At 38.7% G+C, this 18542-nt stretch overlaps 1 protein-coding gene across 2 annotated transcripts in view; it reads left to right on the forward strand.

The window, feature by feature from the left end:
* The window catches only part of LOC124263332 (homeobox protein 2-like), a 78314-nt gene that overhangs the window by 18495 nt on the left and 41277 nt on the right, over positions 1-18542 (forward strand). The window contains exon 2 of one of the 2 annotated variants that reach the window (XM_046697912.1): positions 2593-2738. The exons of the other annotated variant lie outside the window; for it this stretch is intronic. The gene's annotated coding sequence lies outside the window, so the exon portion shown is untranslated. The remainder of the gene's footprint in view (positions 1-2592; positions 2739-18542) is intronic. 2 annotated transcript variants of the gene reach the window in all.

The following is an 18542-nucleotide window of genomic DNA, read 5'->3' on the forward strand; positions in this document are numbered from 1 at the left end:
CTCTTATGATCCCTTATGCATTCAAATGATAACATCCCATTCATAGTAAATGAATGTTAAAGGGATATTCAGTATTCATTTAAAAAATGTAAAATGATAGGCATTTGTGTTTTCAATGATCTTTTTAAACATACAGCATGTGTCTCAACATTGTCACCCATTAATATTAAAATAAGTATCAGTGAATGACACACACAGGAGCATGTGTGTCAACATGCACCCAGCCATAGAGAACACTGTTTGAACAAAGCAGCGTTCACGTAGACAACCCAGACAATCACCAACAATACTGAATCTTCCATGGATCACAAGTCATCTATGCGTGTCACTTCTGGCAGACTCCATGAAAACAACACAGGGTAACCTGAAACAAAACCCATAACGTAAACAGCCCTCCTCCCCAACTCAACAACACCAAGCTTTGATTCAACACAAGGACTGGTCCCTTCTGTGTGCTGTTGTTGGAGTATCCATCAATAAGAACACGGGGCTTTGTTGGGATGCAGTTGAGTCGCATCCTTGACCCGAAAGTTAGCTTGGAAGGAGATACAAATTATTGATGTTTCTGTCAATCTTGACTGACATATTTCAGAAATGATGACTTTCCGGTGAAGCATGTTAAACATTTGTGTCTCCAAGTGTGTCTCCATGTGTGGTTTCAGTGATGTTTTATGTGAGAGCAATGGGCTTCTGAGAATGCTGAATGCATGTCACTTTCCTTGCATTGTACATGTCAAACATAGTCGAGTCATGTTTTGTACATGAGCATGTATAGGATGATGGTTTTGTCATTGATTCTATAAAGATATGAATCTTCCAAAAGCAAAATGTGGGTAGTGCGTGCTATGGTTGATGGTACGGCTAACATTTGTTTGATTTTGACATTTATCAGCGTGGCTCATTCAACATGCCAACACAACACAGTGATCCTCTGAATCAGTTTTCTGGAGTTCTGCAGTTTGTTATTTACAGGATTGTTAACAATAGGTTGTTCCAAGTGTAATTATTGCATTGAAATTTCATTATACCTTTCTTGATTGCACAAAAAATGTTTAAGAAAGATTCATCTGGTTTACTGTGGACAAAGAAAGCCTTGTTGATGATACATGAGACTAGATTCAGCTGTCCTAAGACAAACAGTTTTTAGAGAGTAAGACACAAACTGAGAGTTATTTACTATAGACTGCTAATCTAAGACAAGTGACTGTCCTGAAAAGCTTGTTACATTCTCCCCAAATTCACAAAAGAGATTAAATTACCTTGACACAGACTCATATTAACACCATCTGTGCAAGCTATAAAGGGAGGTAATTATACCATGATGCAACTGGTTCTTCGAAACATTTTATCAAAATATCATGTGCTGGATTCAGACGATTAAATGAAGGAGGCTACTTTATTTTTTAATGTGATAAATGACGGCAAATTAACGTTGTCAATTGCCAGACATTATTGACCATCAGTAAGGGATAGCCTTGATCAACATCAAGAGATATGGTGTGATTTATGTGGCATTAGATCCTAAACATGCCTTTGTTGTTGAAACGAGGAAGGGTAGCCCGTAGAATCAATGAAATGCAATATATGTGGTAGGTAAACCTGCTGGTGAGAGCCTATATATCAGACCACAGGTTATCATAGCTCCGCCATCTTGACAGACGAGTATCCGGGCATGAGTCATGGCTGCCACAACAGTCCTGGGCTCTGTTTACACTCCATTGCCGTCCAGACACCTTCAGAGGAAGAAAAAACCATAAAGGTGGCATGAGTAATGGCGGTAAAGTTCTAGAATAATGTATCATAAAATACACTGACTATTGGGAGACATTTTGTGTTAGAATAAGGACATACAACTTTGTTTGATTAGTGCATTCCTCAACTGTCATGACTATATTAAATTTTAGTTGTTGTCAAAGGACCATAGGGCCATGGGGTAGCTTAGTGGTTAAGGTGCTCGTCATAGCGCCAAAGACCCAGGTTCGATTCACACCAAAGACCTGGGTTGGTGTTTCCCCATGATATTGCTGGAATATTGCTAAAAGTGGTTAAAACTAAACACACTCATTTAAAGGACAACGTGCTGGCACACCGTATGTAATGGAGTCAAGCCAGACAAACCAGTGACTGATATTATGAGCATCATCAGCTCTAGGGTATGGTGACACCCATTCAACCAAGCCATCATGCCTCTTACAACAGCATACTTTGGCCTATTCTAACTCTGAATCCCCATGGGTGATCCTTTGACAAGACACAGCATTAAACACTGCAGTTTGCCAAGAAGTAAAGGTGTTGATAAACAATACCATGGCATGTCAGTAAGTGCCATGTATTACAGTCACCTGAAACCCACCATGCGCCTCACCCCAGAGGTAATGATGGCTATGAGTTTAAATATTAAATAAGGGGACTTCACACCCCTGTACATCAGCTGGGAGTCCATTGTGAAACAGAGGTGTTACTCTTCATATTGACATGAACTGTGCCAGTGTCTATGTGACGCCTTGCTGTAATGTTCACACCTCAGTTATTTATAATGTAGAGTCTTAGAGCAATTCTATGACTAGGTAATTCTGTGATATGCTTCTTCAGGTAGTCAAGGCATCTACTGTTCCTCTATCCATGTGACACCTAGTGGTGATGTTGACACCTTGGTGAAGGCTGTTGAAAAGGGAGAGTGGCTGTGTTCCTTAACAAGATTACTGCATGTGTTGCTTCTGTGAAGACTTCCAACCAGGGTAAATGGATTGCTCTTCAAAGATCTGTTTGATTTATTTTAGAAGTATGGATGACAACTTCTTTATTCTATAATGGTGCGGCATTTTGGTATAGGTTCTTATACCATCGTCAAGCAAGAAAAAGAACCTATACCGAAACGTCACATCATAATATAATAACAGAAGTTGTCATCCATAAAGTATCTTATCTTTCTTATTGCTGTTCAATGGTTTGTCACATGCTTGTGGTGTTGTATATAAGTAAGTACTCTGTGGTCCTCATCATGCTGCTTGTCCTTTACAGCACTTACAGCTAAGACTTCAGTGCCATTAAGTGCCGTAACAATATGAGAGGGTTCTGATCACCAGACAGGGCTGGAAAGAACTTTAAAATTGCTAGTGTACTCCGGTACAGTGGCACAAGTAAAATCACTTGCCCTGATAATTTTTCCACTATACTGGCCGATTTTCTTGTTGATTTTTAAAATAAACAACATAATTAACATTGGAAAGTCAACTGGACACCGGTACAGTGTGATATACAAATTTGCTTGCCCGACAGAAAAAAACACTGGACTCGGGCGTCGGGCAATGGGTTATTTCCACCCCTGCCAGATTCAGCCAATTTCAAATGCAACAAAGGTACAATGAAGCCCAGTGTGTTTCGATGTTCAGAATTGTCTCCCTTAGCTATGTCAGGATCCCCTTATAGTTTGAATCTCGCCTTCATGTTGAGAAAAGCCTAAAGCAGTGTTATCTATCACCAGGCTGACAATTTTTAGGGAACTGATGTAGATATTTTATTAACTCAAGTTTGTTCCAAATATCTTATTTGTGTTATATATGTGGTTTTTTAATTGGTCTGATGTCTGTGCACATCATTACACCTTGTACAACTTTGATGCATTGCATGTGCGGTGTGCTGTTCACCATGTAGAAGCAAAGGTGAAATTTCCTGTGTAGTCACCAACCATGATGACAGTCATAATTCCGCCACATATTGATGTTATGTCAGTGAAGGATAGTGTTGTGTATAGTAACCTGATACATCACCAGGGATGCACATCTGTCAATCTAGGGCTCTCAGATCTTACAGCATAAACACCCACATAATCCACTCGTGACCACCCTATCACCTCCACTAATCCCTGGCCATGATGACAGCCAAGATGGCAGTCTGCTTGCTCTGCTCCATTGGGCAATGTGACATTCATCACTCTTGCCTTGTCACTTACAAAGATGTCTGTTCCTCACATTGACATTCGCACAATGATGGCATCTTCCAAGAGGATACCCTGATTCTAGTCCTACCTGGGTACAATGAATGAAGCCAGTGCTTGTTGCCCTTGTCCAAGTCACTGCAATGTCCATAGCTGTGTCCTTTAGGTCCCTAGGTTTAAGGACTGAAATCCAGCTTCAGGTGGGAATAAAACCCAACGTGATGCATGTGATAAGCATGTCAGCTTTAGTGAAACACACTCTCACAGAGTCCTGTGGCACCTGGCTTGTAAAAATTCATCAGGACCACTAATTGATAAGTTTGCAGTGGTCCTGGTGGCCAGTGAATTTTGGATTAATAGTTTAGTAAATCTACAAATGTTATTTTGGACCACTGAAGTACAGACAGGACCACTAATTATTGTCCACTCACTGGTCCTGTGGTCTGGTGGGAAATTTTGCATTGTGTTGACAAATCAAACTATTTAGCCCTTAATAGATAATCTTTGGCCAACTAGAACAGATGACTTTGTGTCTTCTAAAAACTACAAGGATTTGTGATGCAGTTAAAAATTCAATTACTAGTATCTGATGACGAAACATTTTACCGACCAGACAAAACTCAGGTTGCGAGATTGTTAATTAAACAATGGTAACTGCAGCTGTTTCCTTCACACCTGTTGTTGAAGGTGTCATGTGTTATTTGCATATGGTGGCTCTTCTTTGTCTTTTCTCTTTGTTAATCCATTCACGACCAAATCAAGCTCTATCACTTAGGGATAGAGCTGTTAGTTGATACACTCAATCTCACTTGTATACAGAGGCTTAATAAAAGTGCTTTTACAGCAATATTGATGACTTTAATTATCCTAAGAGTATAACTCATTTATCTGGCAGGCTTCCAATCTGATCCAGGGATCAGTGAGATAATCACATGTGTTTCTGTACAATGGTGCCGTGTGATTGGGTAACATGCTCAAAGTATCCGGTCAGCATTGGCACATCAGAACATGGCCGACTTCAGTGAGGTGGAATTACATGGTCTGTCCATTAAGCTTCAGACATTGTTGAAATGTTAGACAGAGCCAGGTAATCAGCTTTCCTCTGATCAATCTCACCTGTAATCAAGAGGGCCAGGGGCATCACAGCAATAGTTGTGACATTTGGAACAACACCTGACTCTGAGCTGCTGGTTCAGATTAGCATAACCACAGGTATGACAGAGTCTGGCATGACGAGAACAGAGACCAAGAGGATTATTCAGTGGTGTGGTGTGGCCTCACTGCTTTGTTACTGTCATTAAAACATCAGCTTTTGTAGATCAGCTGATTACAAGATGACCAGGTGTCAGTCACGTCAAATTCATCCTTCCGGGTACCCTTTACACATTAGTTAGTTGTAAGGATTTACTAGTTTATAGTCAAACACTTTTGGGTGAGAAGATATGCAGGTGAATATTACAGCAATTTTGCAACAAATTACAATTTAGAGTTGAAGACCACGTATCTAATTCAAATAATTGTAACTTAATATTAGCGTGGCAGCAGAAATCTTGTGTGGTAACATTAAAAGTGGGTTGGTTGGATGGTTGGTTATTGTTTAACCCAGCACTCAGCAGTCTTCCAGCTACATGGCATCAAAAGTGGGGTCTAGCTCTACCTTTCAGTCTTGCAACAACCTCAAGATTGAGTGGCATGTGATTGTTTATCTATAGCAAAATCTGATAGTACAAATTACTAACTGAGCTCGGATGTCCGGTTGTCATATGTCAGGGTGTAACAGTCAGCCTTCATAAAAAGAACAATTTGCTCACTTGTTAACTAAATTTATATTAATGTCTCTGCTCCCAAGTGATTGTAAAAGAAAAAAAAGGGAAACTAGAACATCCAGAGTGTGTCTGTCAGGGTCCAGCTGTGAGTGACTGTGTGTGGACAATGGGTGACAATGTGTCGACGGCCATGATCAAGTGTGAGAGAAATCATCGCTTAGAGGGACAATACACAAAATAATGTCTGTGGACGTCCAACCGGGTGACACTGGTCAAGGCTGGTCACAGGCAGGCAGGGAGGATGTGTTCTGGAATGTCACAAGTCTTCCAGGGTTCATCGTACTTGTCACCAAAAATTACCATTATTTGTTTCTGCAATTATAGAAAGGTCATTATATCTATAGTGTTGTAAAGTGTACCATTGGTGCAAGTAGATTAAATCCAGTAGGGTCAAGTGCACAATACGACAGTCAATGGAGGGGCAGATGTGTTTTAGAAGAAGTTCAAAAGTATTGTTCGGGTTCACTAGACTTGTCGCCAAGAATTACCATTATCTGTTTCTGCAATTATAGAAAGGTCATTATATCTATAGTGCTGTAAAGTGTACCATTGGTGCAAGTAGATTAAATCCAGGTGGGCCAAGTGCAAAATTGGACTGTCAATGGAGGGGCAGATGTGTTTTGGAAGAAATTCAAAAGTATTGTTAGGGTTCACTGGACTTGTCGCCAAGAGACCGTTGTTATCTGTATTCTGATCTGCAGACTGATCGTCCATATTTCCGTGGTCAGGAAATAGTGCCACACTGGTTCAAGGAGATTAAGGCCATATGGGAAAGTGGACATTGTTGACAGCACATTTTGGTAGGGTTCACCAGATTTGTTGCCAAGGCACTGCTGTTCTCAGGTTCTTCATCAATAGACAAATAATCAATATTTCTCCATTAAAGAGTTCAAGTAGATTAAAGCCAGGTGGGAAAGTGCACAGTCCAAGGATGTGGTTGGAATGGTCAATGATTTGAAAGAGCTCTCTCTTTTAAATATTTTAAGGTTCACTGGACTTGTTTCCAAGACTGGTGTTATTCGTTTGTTTCATCTGTACACAGATCATCCATATATCCAAAGTAATGAAACTATGCTACATTGGTTCAAGTAGATTAAAGACAGGAGGAAAAGTGCATCACTCTGGTCAAGGGGGTCTTTGTTGAGAGGTTGTGTGTTCACAAGTTGTATAGGGTTCACTGGCCAGTCACCAAGACATTGGGATTTGCATCAAAACATTGATAGAGGCATGTGGTGTGTGAACATTATTGGTCGATTTTGTACTCATTATGGGATTTATTTGCATCTAAATCTAGAAAAGGGTTGGTCTTCAAATTTATGGTGTTATTACAGTGAGTGAGTGAGTTTGGTTTTATACTGCTTTAAGCAATATTCCAGCAATATCACGGCAGGGGACACCAGAAATTGGCTTCACACATTGTACCCATGTAGGGAATTGAACCTGGGTCTTCAGCATGACGAACAAACGCTTTAACCACTAGGCTACCCACAGCCCTGTGTTATTACAGACACCTGTATGGTCACACTACACCAGATGGGTAGCAGGGGCCTGTACTGAGGGTCAGATTATGCTGATTTGTTCTCCAGCTCCTAACTTTCACTTCCATGTACTACAGATAAATCCACCTTGTAGCACACGTAATTAAAGATTTAGTTTTTAGAATTATGGATATTTAAAACTATTGCACATGTTGTTAAGGATTAAGTTAAGAGGAGTATGGATATTTAAAACTGTAGGACATGTTGATAAGGATTTGATTTTTAGGAGTATGGATATATTTTAGCATAGCACTATATAATTAAGGATTAAGTTTGTGAATTATCAGTGGGTTGTTTGACAGGTGTTTGCTACATTAAGGATGTAGTCCTCAGCTTCTCTTCCACCTTGTTAGGTTTATGCATGTTTGAACTTTTGACACATCCATTTAGCCATGTTAACTGTTATTGTGGAATTGACACAGGTTTGATGGAAGGGGACATTTAGGAGGATGGGAAGAAAGGCAGTATTGGAGCTAGTTTATGAGATCCTGTCAGAGAACAAGGCCACGCCACGAAGATTTAAGTAGATTATAGGAAATTAAAGCATTTGTTTCCTAAATATTATTTGCAGAACTTCCAGAAACTTTGTCCTTTTTTATGAACGAACTGGTGGTTTTATCTCCATTTAATATTTATTAATTAAGATATACTCATGATATGTTCAGAATTGTACAATGACCTCTGTTTTAGCAGTGAGTTCATATAAGTAAAAGTGTGTTTTTTTCACTTTTTTAAAAATAGTAGACAATTCATAAATCCTTTTGCTGGTTACATTCAATGTTCAAAATTAACAGAGGTCCATTCACAGGGTATATTAATGTCAGGACAAGATTAGTAATCACTGACTATTGATGTTTAGCTTTAACTATAGGATGAGGAATGATGCTTTTAAAGCACTGACATTAAGCTGCAAATGTTTGAGGGGTTGTGATAACATGGTCAAGTATTAGAAAAAATATTCAACATCCTGTCCATGATGGTGACTTGAACTGGTGGTAAAACTCAAGCAGTACTGCTGCAAGTGGCTGTGTATCTTGAACGAGCATGTCCCTTCCCACGAGGAAATCACACACGAGGAGGTCACACACCAACAGCCAATGAAGAAAAACAACAACTGGTTCAATGTTCCATTAAACCACCCAGAGGTGTGAGTATAATATATGCAGTTAAGATGCTCAGCAAGCCTGTGTCATTGTGCAGGTGTCAGGATAAGAAGGTTATTACACCGGGGTGTAGGCTGGCTGACACTGATACAGGATGCGCCCAGCTGGAAAAAAACAAACTATAAACTCTGCTCCAATCTTGCTGCAGGGATTGGACAATAAAACAGTTGAGAGGCACATTGTTGTGGAAGGAAATCGGACTTTAACAGTGTTGTCATATGGAGTGGGATTTGAATACAATGTTGTATTGTGCAATAGGGTTTAATACATTGTTGTATTATTGAGGGTGTTATAGCACCGTATTGTACTGTGGCACCATGAAGGTGGAAAAGGGATGTAAACTGTGAAGTGCCCTGCCTGTTTTGGAAGAACAATAGAGGAAGATCGGGAAGATGTGAAATAGCATAGATAATCACACACACATCACACTACTGTCTCGGACAATACGCTTCACCCTCGAATAATTATATGTTTGGTGTGAGGAATCTCAGGAGGATCTTTGGCCTCTTCTGTAGGGATCAAAATATTGAAGGTCAACATACCCACATTGTAGGAAGAACTTGACTTGAGTAGCTGGAAGCAAAGGTATGTTATCTTTTTGATCCCTTACCTTTTTGGTATGTTAACAATGAAATTTCAGAGAGTGAGTTATTCCAGCAACACGTTTTGCTGGGATTATTGAAGTGGACATCGTCAGTCTGTCCGTACATACATGCAAGATGTCATTTACAGAGCAGATCTTGAAAACCATAAATATTTCTTCAACTGATGTGGTACATAGCTATGTCTAGTGGTAAAATGGTGTCTTTTGATTGTTTCTGATTTTTTTTGTTTCCTTGGCAACAACTTTGATTTAAACTGAAAAAGTGCTAATTTCTGTAGCAGATGTGGAAAACTGTACAATTTTTCTTTAACAAACCTTCTACATTGATATGTGTAATGGTGAACTTATGCGTTTTTTATAGCATATGATTTTTTTAAAACAAATCTTTTTAGTTTCTATGGCAATAACTTCCACTTTCCAAACTGAAAAAGATTTTCAAAACAGCAATTTTGATGCATAAAAAATTGACACTTCAATAGTCCTAGCAGTGACCTGTCCTAGCAGTGATTTTTTGAAACAAATTATTTTCATGGGAACAAGTTTCATATAGTTTTTCCAAGGTAGTGAATGACATTTTGTTGGCTGTGACAGTGTCTGTCATCTTGATAGATGTTGTCATGTATATCATTCCCAGTAAATGAATACTTGAGTTCTGTTGCTGTGTTGAAGTAATGTGATCTGTGCTAATCACTCACGAGTATGCCTCTTAGCATCCCTGAACAATCCCAGTAGGAACAGATTGATCATGAAAGCCATACCTTTCTCCTTCTACGCACAGATAAATATAATCAAGGAATGTCTTGGTCTATTTCATCTTGAACAACCAACCGTGCCCCAGGCAGTAGGATGTCCTGGACATCATGCTTTAGTTGGTCAACTGGCCGGGTAGTGGACAATTGGAGGGGACAATCGGCCAGGTAGAGGACAATTGAAGAGACAATCAGCCAGTGAACGGCCAAGCATGTACACTGTCACCTGTCTTTTATGTGCCCAACCGAGGTGTAAAGACCTATTTTACACAGATTAAGTTAATGGAATGCTCCCACCTAGGGTTTTCATAGGGGATTAATTGCTGTCCATGGTTTCACGAGCTAAGATTTATAGTGAAAAGGATAAACTTGTTGCTGTAGTTTAGAGTTGGGACCTTTTCAGGGTAAAAGAACGTATGTTCAGTCATACTAGAGGTCATTGTGAGAACACGTCTTTAAATATCTTCTTATCCTGTACAGGCAACTGATGAGGTAGCAAAGTTCCAGAGAACAGAGTTAACGAAGATACAGAGGGCTATTCAGTGATGCCTTCCTGTAAGTGTTTGGAAAACAAGTCCAGTAGGAAATTTTATCTTGCTCATTTGAAACCACGTTCTCACAAATTCAACTGACAAGTGAACTCATATCGTTCACTTTCAATCAATAGTGAAACTGAGTGTCTCAGAGATGTATCTGCCTGTTTACAAAAGCAATTATTACTGCAAATGTCAGTAAACATTCTCAAACTGATATCAGGTATTTCCCAGTTGTTATTATTACTAATGAGTTTTGCTTTGGCAAATGGACTGAAAATGCCTCTTGATAAAAAGAGGGTCTTTTTTAAAAAAAACACTTTTCGTGAAACTATATTAAATGGTTTTCTCAGTTTGCCTGCCACTATGGCACTTTCTTAAATCCTAGATAGTCCCTGTTCTTTTCACTACAGGATATGATTGGATGTACACTGTAGTAAGATACTCTCTAGTGTTCGTTGGTGACCAAAGTTGATGAACGATCAAGGTGTCTCTCAGCAGTCACTCAGGTGTGTCTATTGGTCAGGCGAGGCAGGGACTATCACATGCTGGGATGTTATCTCCTGTATCGTTTGTTGCCCAGTAATAGCCTATATGGCCTATTGCATGCAAGGACCATCACTGGACAATCTTGGTCATCTGGTATCTGTGCAGATTGAACATGACTGGTGTGGACAGCTGCCATACGGGGTACAGTGGCCTAACGACATGAAAACCCACAGGTGAACCGGCAAATGGTCCAATTGTTGCCAAACTCAATACAGACCCAAGGCTGTCTGACTCTGAATCATACGGAACAAGTCTCCATGGATGTCCACTGTTCATGTGTTTAATGGTTGTGAGGTGTTGTGCTTATCAAGGACTCTGCTGCAAACTGTTTAATAGTTGTAGGGGAAGTTGTACCTGTTGATGTGAACACCTTTACTTTGACAACACCTGGTCATCACCTATCTGTGTCCACTGCTAACACTCAGATAGTGGTTTTGATATTCTGTTCATAACAGAACATCGCCTGAACTTAGGATGGTCATTGAAGCCATTTGTTCAGTCCTGTCCATCTGTGGACAGAGGTAGAAGTCAGTTACAGGCAATCACTCCAACAACAAAACTCCATGTTGAATTATGACATTATTTGTTGCAGCTAATTGGTAGCAATATTTGCAATAGTCTATTTGTTTGTGTGGGTCAAGATGACCTATGCTCTTATGGCTTTTGCTGAACCAAGGAGAATATATTTGGTGGACTAAAATCAAACAGAACCTATCAGCGTAGGAAGGGATACTTGCTATTAATGGAACACAGCACGGACAAGGTATGTGATGCTCAAATATTGGATCTTCCTTGTGTGTCTTAATTAGCCATTTGACAGTTTTTCACAAAGGGCTTCATCGAAGCCAAACCAACATTCATGGGTTTCGGTGAAAAAGGTTTCATGCAAACAAAAATGTTGCAGTATTTTATCATTATCGATGTAGTAAAGAGATTAATTGTTGGCTGTGGAAATGGTTGAGTGGAAAACATGATTAACTGAAGTCATAGATGATTCAGTTTGAAAACAAAACAAAATAACATCTTTGTAACTTGTTATATACCATGCTTACAGATTACAGATATTTCAATGTAAACTTTATGTTATACTACAGTAACGTACTAAAAGTGATATTTCTGTTCTCATATCCTTTGCAGAATTTCTGTCACCATGGAAACAAATGGTAAATCAATTGTCGAGTATTGTAAATATAATAGTGTCTTGAAAAGGACTGACTTGAGTTAAACATAAGTAATGGATTTCAAATGTTAGTGTCTGTCTGTGATTCACGCACCAGCAGAGACACATATGCTGCTACCCATACAACACATTATGTGGTGGTATTGAAAGTGGAACAGCTGCTGAACTGTTGTAAGTTTATGAAAAATTATGTGTTGAAATCATAATTGTCATGTAGCTTGCATTGTAACTCTGTCTTGACACACATCTGTTACAGTTGACATTTGTAGTGCTGTTTCCTATAAAGGTCTTTGAAATCATTCTGTTATTGAAAATGAGATTGTATATTTTGATTTCAACATGAACCCTGTTAAAGTATAGTGTGATTTTAAACATCACAGGTTGTTAGAAACCAAGACGTATTGATACGCTGCAAACACTGATCGGGTTATATGATGAAAAGTATCATGCCATCTCGCCCCAAACAACTCTAGCCAATCAACACACACATTACAAAACCATGTGCACCCATTAAACAACTGTAGTGCTTTGTTGAACACAATCAGCCAGCAGGGACGTTATCCAGCTTTGTGCATTTCATGTTTTGTCGGATTTACCCAGTGCAACTTGGGTTACTATCTCATTCAATCGGTGATTGCCATGTGAAATTTGATATGTCCTTTTGTCACGAGATTCCATCGGAGCTGTAAATATTCCCGGATGACAATCGTAGGTTTGTAAATCAGCTGGGTTATTAGACATGCTCTGTACTCATGATATTATGTGTATATACATACCTGTGACCCATAGCTTACTGTCTGCCTCAAACAGTCTTAATAGTCTACATGGTTGAAAGTGTTGTTTTGTTCATGTTATAAGCATCACTGCATCATTGACATGAGAGATGCCCAACTACTGCCTGGCATGCAATTTTAAAGGTATTTGTTCGGCATAGTTGGAAACAACTTTAATGTAAAGAAACTCAATAGTAAATTTGAATGGCTTTTTGTTACTGGCATGCCATCAGCACACCTGTATTTTCAACACAAGCTTTGAAGTCTAGATGAATTATGCAGAATTCTTGGTCAGTATGTGTTTGAGTATATTTTGATTCAGTAATGTGTTGAATAAAGTTTGGTCAAAAGGGGAAGGACAAAAATAAGTATATTTTTACAACATATCCAGAAAAATAGTATCTTTGCTTTGAGTAATTCTGTACAGGTGGAACACATAAGATACAGGCTGACATAAAGGTTGTCTAGATTCAGAACTGAACAAGTCCTGATAGAGTCTATATATACTGCCAACAGACTGCTGACAAGATTACCCACAAGTAATTGTATGTAGGCCACACCTGTCAGTTTTAATATCCTTTCAACAGTGTTGGTGTCGGTAAATCATTCCTTGTGAATGACTGTGTTGTAGAGATCATGATGACCTTGTAGGGACCATTATGCCCTTGAAGATCACTTATGTTAGTGTTGAATGTGTCTCGTATCATATTCTATCCAGTCTCCACATCATCATAACATGAGATGCTTGCATTATGTTTCTGTAGAAATACCAATGACACTGTTTAGTGAAGTTGAAATGAATTATACAATGCATTCATATGCTGAATTTGGTGATATGATACATGGTATGCTTATTCTGTATATGTATCATGTCTACTTCTTTCAATAACCACATGACTACAACAAAAAAGGTCTACCAAGTCTACAATTTGGGTACTTATCATCTGAAGTCAAATGTTTTAGCTTATGTCTGACTGTCGTTTTCAACTAACCAACGTATTTGTACCAAAATGACCTTTTGGAACAAATCTTATGCTTTTTCGTAATTCCTTGCTTTGTTGTTTTACGTAGCATCATGGACCCGTAAAGGTCCGGGTAAGAATTGATCTTCAGTAATCCATGCTTATCGTAAGAGGCGACGAACAGGATTGGGTGGTCAGGCTCGCTGACTTGGTTGACACGTGTCATCGATTCCAAATTGCGCAGATCGCTGCTCATGGTGTTCATCACTGGATTGTTTGGTCCAGACTTGATTATTTACAGACCGCCGCCATGTAGCTGGAATATTGCTGAGTGCGGCGTAAAACTAACCTCACTCACTCACTTAGCATCCTGTGAAACATTAACACAATGTGATAACATACTTATCATTGTACTTTCTTCAAATCATGTTGATCAACTTTATGATGACGGGTTATATATAATTAAGTTTGGATCAGACAGTCCAGTGATTGATGTTGTAAGAACATGGTATCAGTGCATGATGACATACTTTCAAATAAGTCACTGAAACAGACCATGTAAACATTTTGTCATGACTTCAGCCAGGAATCCTGATGGGTTTCATATCATGACATCACAAGTCAAAATTACATCATGGATTGAGTGAATCATTTTACTTCCAGTGCTTAGTCATTGATGTTAGGGGAATCCCTGCTCTTTGACTGCCATTAAATCTTGCTGTTCTTGCTGTTAATATCGCGGAATGCTCGGCAGCCATGTTGTGCATATATGGCAGCCAGGATGGACATAAATTCTCCTATAACAGATTACGACAGGTCGACCTTCACATAAATTCAATGTGGAAGTTGTCTTTGTCCCGTGAGATTGCTTTAGATGTTGTTATTGCAGATTTAGTGACAATTCAAGATGAGAGAATTTATGGTGTAATGTTTCAAATATTACTCCATTCTTCATGAATTGTAAGGATTTCATGAAGGACATTCTTCGTAGAAGTTAATGTTACATTAAGACCTCTATGGACAAAATGTGATGTTTCCACAAGCACATTTTCAGCCTTGCTCAACTTGTTTCGTACAATGCACTGTGCTGATAATGTTTGTGAAGGGGTCTACATTATCAGGTTTGGTGCCTATGATCGGGAAGATGCTCGTTTATGTTAATATCTCCATGTACAGCTTCAGGAGGTAGCTGTTATTCCTACACCTTGTATACACAGTACTCATACAATTACCTGTTGAAAAAAATGTGCATTGAGCTATAAAATGGGTTTTATTACTTAGATTTCATATTAAAAAGTTCTGTAAACCCCATAAAATCACAAAGAAAGAAGAGTATGTTCATAATAGTTCTATCTAATGATTATGTCTTTCATGAACTATTTGATTTTTTGCAGTGTTATTTCAATATGAAGGAGTTCTCCACATGTCTTCTTCAGAGCTCAAGCAAATTTGTTTCAGCAAATTGATAGCAAGTTTGAGTCATGTTAATTCAAATAATATTGTTTAAATTCAATCTAAATCAAGCTAAAATAATTGCATTAGGGTATTGACAATATTTACATATTCACATAACACATTACAAAGGCTAAACATAGACTGACAAAGAACAAGACACCATGTTTTTTGCTAGAAAATAACACCGAACTTAGCAGCCAGTGTTTTATGACTTGATGATACAAAGTGTTCAAATGGAACGCTAACCACCTGTTTAACAAGATCAGACTGCATATTTGTTTGAAATTTTGTCAGTTACTTTTTAAAATCTGTGGAAACAGGCCAACAGGTGATGACAGGTAGTTGTCCTGTGAGGTGTTCCAAGTCTGTGTTTAAACAGCACCAGAACAGTGTTCAACAGAGACAGACCAAGTGATATCAGTGGGACATTTCACATGTTTGTGTTTGTGTGTGGAGAGGAAGACAAGTGTATGGATTGTTGGCAGACATTGTCTAAACATGAGCGTTAAAAGGCAACAGCTCTATGAGCTCAATATTGAGTTTGTCTATTTTCAGTTTGTTACTCATTCTCGTTTTCAACACAAGATGCCGACATTTAGAAACGATGATGATAGGACATTTTTAAGGCTTCGAAGGCTGTCCATTTAAAAAGCAGAAAAAATGTCAGTTTATTGTTTGTACTTTAATTCTGGTAAGTTGAACATGGTGAGTGTATTGTAAGATTTTAGACACATATACACACAGGTGGCCTTTGGTTTAAAAACAACCAACCTTTAAAAGTTTATGTTTTTCTTTAAAGAGGGACTGAAAACAGATATGCTTGTGTGTTGTCTCAGACAGTGCAGACTGGCTTGTCACCTTTGTTATTTTGAATGCATTAAATATTATTTAAAGATGCATTTGTAAAATGCTTTTGACTGAAGATGCAACAGTTCTGTTTTCCATATTGATGTTTGTGCTAGCTTTGTGGTTAGGCCTCTGCTTGTCTTGCATCAGACATTGGTTTCATGCCTCTAGTGACTGGAACACATCTAGTGATTGGAACACATTTAAGATGAACCATGTTTGTGTATGGCTACAAGGGAGAATTTTGTGGCCATCACTCAGTCTTTATAGCCAAGAGTACATGGATTTGGGTTTGGATTTGTATCCTAAGTTATCAGGAACTATTGAGTGTTGGTTTGTCTGCACCATACCAGTACTTCTTGTTTTCATGTCTCTGACTTTCATTACTTGCGTCTTTCGCACCTTAAGCATTGACACTGAAATTATATGAGTTCAACCCAGATCACTACCCACTTCAGAAGGAATGTTTGCGATGAAATTTCACTTAAATCACTCTCCTTTTTCAAAGAGAAGTAGAGTAGCCTAGTGCAATGCCCAGGTTCAATTCCCTCGTGGGTACAATCTGTGAAGCCTATTTCTGGTATCCCTGCCATACTAATGCTGGAATATTACTGTAAAAACATAATAAGTCATATATTTTTCTATATATACTTGTGTCACATCACTGATTGACATATTGTGATGACACAGTGGACAACAATATCCCATGGCTGCTGTGTGTGTTCCAACTGAAGGGCAGAGGCCAGCCTATGGTTGGTGGGAATGTCAACAAGGCAACAAGGCACCAGGTCTACTGTGCTAAGTGTACTGGCTCCCGGATGTACAGGCCTACTGTTGGAAGTCACTTAATGGTGCACATCCAACTGGCTTACTGTCCAGAAGTTCGTTGGCTCTGACTTATGTACACAGTGTGTAAGTTGATGTAATCCATTAGGATTTGCTGTCAAATTTCATAGGATTAGGTCTTGTCTTTCATCTTGGCGTATACGGAGTCGGACGCAGAGGTACAGGCCAATTGTATAGTCAACGAGAGGAGAGATCAAACATGCCTTTTAGATCTGTGAATGATATCACATAGCCTCCTGAATGATATCATCCCTTTTGGATTTCTTCCACATTGGCCCTTCTGTCATTACAGTACTTAGACTGATTTAAGTAAAGAAGGACACTATTGATCAGTGTACGGAATTACTAAAAGGCTGATAATGGTGTACCTAGAAACCTTTGCCTTGGTAAATGTCTTGGTGACTGAGTCAGACACCCTTCTGTTCTAGCAATCAGATCAGATGTCAAGGTTTCCAATGGTTGATAGTGGTGATCTTGTTTGTACAATCTCTCATTGTGACATGCTGTAATATGTGTCACATGATCTAGAAGGAAGTCATCTGTCGTAGCAAGATTGCTTGATTGGCATTCTAGAAGTTGGTGAGTCAAAAATGAAGCATATGACTTCATGGATAACAACTTCTTGTTTAGTGCACAGTGCAGCATTTTGGTGTAGATTCTTACACCACTTATGAAGATTATGGAGAGACAATGGTTTTAGGAGCCTATGGTATTGGGAACTATAAGAGGAGTTTCTTCTGAGAACTACATCTTTACAAGTCCATTACATGTAGCTTCGAATTCACATGTAAATAGGAAAAATATTTGGAATATGTAAATAGCAGAATTTGTCAGTATGGAGATTTTTTTAATAGCATTTTATCTTTAAAAATGATAAAATATCAAATTTGATATACAGTTCGCTTAATAATGACAACCAATCATCAGTTTTGTCAGCATATTTTTGCATCAGTATCTGTTCAGCATTATTTGTGTTACTTCCATGGTTTCCTTCTCAAGATCCAATCAGCAGCATATGAAATATGTCAGTTTTGTGGTAAATGATTTATGTACATGTTTATTTCCTGCTGCAAAACACTCCCAGGGCCTTTTGGTGACACTGTTAATTCCCTTATGTTCCATCAGCTCATTATAAAAGAACCTTTCAATAATGTGTCTGACAGTGCTAAACACATTTAAGGAAAACGGAAATAAAAACTTCTTGAAGCTGGGAAATGATTGATTGATTTGTTGTCCTAAATCAAATAAAATGTGATATGATACATGATACTGTCATGGCACTAAGATGGCCGGCACCATAACATGTCCAGTTGTCAGCGCAGGTTAAGTACCTGTGCATGGCTTGGTGTGTTCTGATTGATGGTTGGAGAAAATTTGTGAGGTTCACTTGCATGACTGTGTGTGTTCTGATTGATGATCTGACACAAGATGCTTTGTAAAGGTGTGAAGATGCTCATTTTCACTGTTGTTCATTGCAAGGTCTTGATTCACTTTGTCATGTTATTCATTATCTTGACAAGATTTCAGATGTCAGTTGTCAGCATCTGAACATCATTTCGAAGACCTTCAAAGAGAATAAAG

Source organism: Haliotis rubra, unplaced genomic scaffold, assembly GCF_003918875.1.
Source record: "Haliotis rubra isolate DU_JTF1 unplaced genomic scaffold, ASM391887v1 Scf88, whole genome shotgun sequence".
In the NCBI taxonomy this organism is placed as follows: domain Eukaryota; kingdom Metazoa; phylum Mollusca; class Gastropoda; order Lepetellida; family Haliotidae; genus Haliotis; species Haliotis rubra.